At 47.1% G+C, this 4,718-nt stretch overlaps 1 long non-coding RNA gene across 1 annotated transcript; it reads left to right on the forward strand.

Moving 5' to 3' along the window:
• The first annotated feature begins 461 nt into the window (after positions 1-461).
• On the forward strand, positions 462-4,049 carry LOC122180422. Its single transcript, XR_006179059.1, has 3 exons — positions 462-555; positions 896-1,085; positions 2,965-4,049. It is a non-coding gene; the product is annotated as an uncharacterized LOC122180422 (long non-coding RNA).
• The last annotated feature ends 669 nt before the right edge of the window (positions 4,050-4,718 follow it).

Consider the following 4,718-nt stretch of genomic DNA (forward strand, 5'->3'; position numbering starts at 1 on the left):
AGCAAAGCAGGGCTGGGAAAAATGAGGTGAGAAGTGAGAGAAGTTTGCTGCTTTCCTGCAGGGCAGGATCTCTCTCTTAGGGACTGCTCTTAGAATCTAGATGGCTCTTTGCAAGAGGCTTCAGCTGTGCATGAGAACTGGGTTGAAACTGAGCTGTTCTGTGAATGAATTTCTATGTAAGTGACCAAATGGGTCATTGTGAATTCCAATGCTTTTAGTCTGTACATGGCAAAAGCAGAGTGAAAATGCAGCCTTGCAGAGATGCATGAATCTCAGACAAAGATTAACCTGAACCTAAAGGATTTACATACACACTTCTTTATTGGGGAAGGGATACTGGCAGCAAGAAAAGGTGTTCTTAATTGTGCTTAATGACAGCCTGTTGACCAACTCCTCCCTCCTCCTCTGCTGGGATTTATTTATCTGCCCCTAGAAGATAAGGCTGTCCTGGTGCTCCTTGTGTGCCACCAAAATGCGAAGGCTTCAGATAATGTAGGGACTGCAGAAAAACCATGGATGAGACTATATGCCTTAGAGTGCAGTTATAAAAATGAGGTAAAGATGTGAGAACAGCCCAGCTGGCAAGAGGAGCCACGAATTGTGCTATAGGAAGGGTTGGTGCAATGGTCTGAATGTGCCTTGGGGTTGTATGGGGGACATTGCATGGTGAGCACTGCATGCTGTACACCTGCACCCTAATTCAGCCTTTTTTCAGGAGCACCTGATGTGAAGAACTGAGGAGGGGGGGGGAAAGGAAAAAATGCATATTGAAATGCAATTAGTGAAGGTTTGTATTTAGCAGCATTTAATGGGACCATGCTTTTACAGAAAGAAGGAAAAAAAAAATCAGTCCAGTCTGCAGGTAGAGAACTGATGTCAGCTGTCATCCTCTTAGAAAAGCCTGGGACAATGGCTCTGAATTAGGACGAGCCTGAAAGGCATCCCAGTACCCTGCACCCTGTCCTCCAGCCCTACGGACAACAAAACCCGGTCCCTGTGCGCCAGGAGGAGAGCGAGGCAAGAAAAGAAAGCAGAGGGAGGGCCGGCAGCGAGAGAAACCCATCCTGAATGCGCTATCAGATAAGGTCTGTTGAAATGAGCCCTTTTTCTATTTCTTTCTTTCCTCTGTGAGCGGTAGCAATGGGAGGAAATAGATAATTAGAGGGCCTTGCAAAATGGCCCCACTGTTGTCCCGGGGCTGAGAAGGTGCGCTGGCAGGAGTGCGGAGCAGCGAGGCAGACCTTTATCTCTTCCTAATGACTTGCAATGAAAAGGGTTTTTTTTCCCCAAAGCCCCAGGCTCGGCCTCCTAACCCTGGGAAGATTTTGCTCTCAAGGGCTGGAGAATAAGTCCTCTTGTCCACTCGTGGATAAATGGGCTGCACTGTTGCTGCTGCGTTTTGTGCCACCAGTGGCTGCCCATGAAAGAGGAGAAGCCGGAAGAATTGATTGCAGGCACAAAGGTGTCCCCTCATTCTCCTTTCACCTCTCCTTCCCCATCCGCCAGTGGTTTCTCTTTTTAGTCCTTTTGGGGTACAAAGGGGTCTGAACTGCATTCAGTGTTGGGCTCCTCTCTAGCCCTGGAGCATGTCCACAGAAGGGGAACGGAGCTGTGAAGGGGTCTGGAGCACAAATCTTATGGGGAGCAGCTGTGGGAACTGGGATGGGTCAATCTGGAAAAGAAAAGCTCATCATCAATGAGAGACCTCATTGCTCACTACGCTCCCTGAATGGAGGCTGTCTTCTTCCAGGTAACAGCAATAGGACAAGAGGTGATGACCTCATATTGCACCAGCGGAGGGTCAGGTTGGGTACTAGAAAACGTTTCTTCTCCGAAGGAGTGGCACGTGGGGACATGGCTAGTGGGCATGGTGGAGATGAGTTGGGGTAGGACTTGGTCATCTTAGCTGTCTTTTCCCATCACAATCATTCTGTGATTTCTGATCGTTTACACTTTCTGCCGCTCTCTAAGGCTCCTGCAGTGGGCTGACCCCAGATGCTCCCCAATCTCTGTTGTCCTTGTGCAGATCCAGGCCTGAACTGGGATGTTCCCAGCCTTAAGCCAGTACAGGTTTAGATTTCTTGCCCAGTTCAGCAACCAGAACCCTTCTGTCCCTGTCACCTGATTCCCGCCCCCCCCCTTGCCATCTCTTGTCTCAGTTCCCCCATTTTTAGAAGAGATGGTGATCTCCTTGAAGGTTAGGAAAGAGAGCTCAGGTCCACTGAGATGGGTAAAATCTTCCCTTTTAACCTGCTGACAGCAAAGACTTGGAATAGAATGAGCAGCTCCTATCAATTGGCACAACCAGATGCTATATGGCCATAGCTGTCTCCAGCTGTATCCCATGAAGGAGATCACAGAAGGAGGTTAGAAAAGATCATCAAATTCAACCATCAACTCATCATCATCACAATGCCTTCTTAGAATCATGGAATCTTTAAGGTTGGAGAAGGCCTCTAAAATCACCAAGTCCAACCATAACCCATCCCCACCATGCCCACTTACCATGTCCCATCTTCCATCATGGTGCACAGTGACTCCACACACTAAGGAGCAGATGGATGTTGCCTAAAAAAAGCCTGAATTTACAGTTTAAATGCACACAAGAGTCACCCAGCTCCTTATGAAACATACATTGTTTTTTGTCTCCCTCCTCACAGGGACATCACTCGTATTTTTATGTCATTTTATTGAATGTCTTTGGAGGAGGCCTAGCAGTGGGTTGCCTTGTCTCACACTACTACCTGATGGCCTGGGGAGGAAGAGGTGGCAAATAAAGTCCTTACCCTGCTGGCCAATAACCTTTCATAGCATTGTAATTTTTTTGGTGTTACAAATACTAATGTATTTTTTTCCCCAGCAAGTTGCTCTGCAGAACAGGTAAGGATTCTGCTTCTATTCCTCATCCCAGGTCTGTATCTCTGCATAATATTGCCTTTCTCTTTGCCTCCAATATTGTTCCAGTGTGGAGAAAATGACAGAGCAATGTGGCCCATGATGTATTAGTCTCATGGATGCTCAGCCCATGCCTCATGCTGCCTTTAATGCCCTTGCAGAGCATCAGCAGGATGCAAGCAAGGATCAGCAGCAGGCAGGAGCAGCCAGCACCTCCCCTTGCCCTGGGGTCAGTTATGGCAGCTGTTGTCTCCTGGATTAGATCAGCTTCCTTTCAACACTGTGATGTTCCTGTTGGATGGGCAGTGTAACAACAAATGCCTTGTGTGTACCTGAAACTCTTGTCATAGAATCACAGAATCATTAAGGTTGGGAAATATCTCTGATATTAGCAAGTTCAGCTGTCAACCCATGCCTGCTACCATGCTCGTGCCAACCTCTATAGCCATCAAACCATGTTCCTCAGTCCTACATCTCTACGGTTCTTGAGTACCTCCAAGATGGGGATTACCCCAGCACTCTGAGCAGCAGATGTTCTCAGCTCACATTTGGCTTTGAATTTTACTGCCCATTTCACACTGGAGGTGGATCTGCAAGCTGCTCAGCATCCAACCAGCAGTTCCAGGTGTTTGAGCAGCAGGAGTCACTTCTACCTTTCAACCTTCTCCTGCTAATGAGAGTGGAAGATGCATTGTGCCAGAGAGGTTTTGGAGTCTTCCGGGTAGCTCTGCTAATGAAAAACATGATTCCAGAGCCTGGATCACAGTGTGATGCAGGGAAAGCCAACCCATCTCATTTCATAGAATCGTGGAATGGCCTGAGTTGAGAACAACCTCAAAGATCATCATTCAACCCCACTTCCATGGGCAGGATTGCCAACCACCTCATCTCTGCCCGCAGCACCTGCTCTGATTATTTCTTTTCCTTTAATCCTAACTGAGGGTCTTCATTCGTGCTGACTGTGACTGGAGACTCAGAATCATACCATTGCCATTGAAACAAGTGGTGGCCAATACACATGTGCCATGCATAGAGAGCAGGAGAGAAACACAAGACGTAGGGAAGCTTCACACTGTATGCAAGACTTAAGCTGGGCACCCAAAATCTGCACGTTCACTGCCTGCCTCTGTGCTTACTGCTTCTGGAGCCCAGCGAGGATAATAATCATGGTAGCAAATAAGTTGTCATCTGCAGGGCTAGACAAGGTCAGGAGAATTTTGGTGAAATGTTCTTTTCTGTGTTATTTTCACTGCGATCAAAATGGCTAAAAATAAGCAGGATGACATCCACTCTATTTTTATTTAGATCTCAGTAATTGAAACACATGGACAAAAGTCCTGCGTTTGATTTTCTTTCATGTGGGATTTACTCTTCCTTCCAAACACACACACACACACACACACACACAGATTATATGTGTGTATGCGTGTGTTTGAATACGCGACCGTCCCATTTATATTCTGTGTTTCACTTATTAAAAACAAAGTTTCAGTCGAAATAAAACATGTGCTGGACCAGCCAATAATTGTTATTTATTTAGCCAGATGTCACCTCTTGGCGAATGACTGTGCACTTTGGGGTTTAGTCATAAAAAAATAATACATTAAAACTGTGGAATGTTCCCCAAAGTGGAAACTTTGGATAGATGGACACGAGGGAGGCTGCAGCCCTGGGCCCCTCCCTGTCCTCAGTGTTTCACTCACACCTCTTTCCTGGCTCAGTCCTGGACCACCCCAACTCGGTCCCTCTGAGACGTGGCCATGGGGACAGCTCAGTCCTGGGACTCCATTTAGGGTGAGATTGCATCCAGCTGGGCTTGGTCA

Source organism: Lagopus leucura, unplaced genomic scaffold, assembly GCF_019238085.1.
Source record: "Lagopus leucura isolate 7727_CA_CO unplaced genomic scaffold, USGS_WTPT01 Super-Scaffold_100004, whole genome shotgun sequence".
NCBI lineage: Eukaryota > Metazoa > Chordata > Aves > Galliformes > Phasianidae > Lagopus > Lagopus leucura.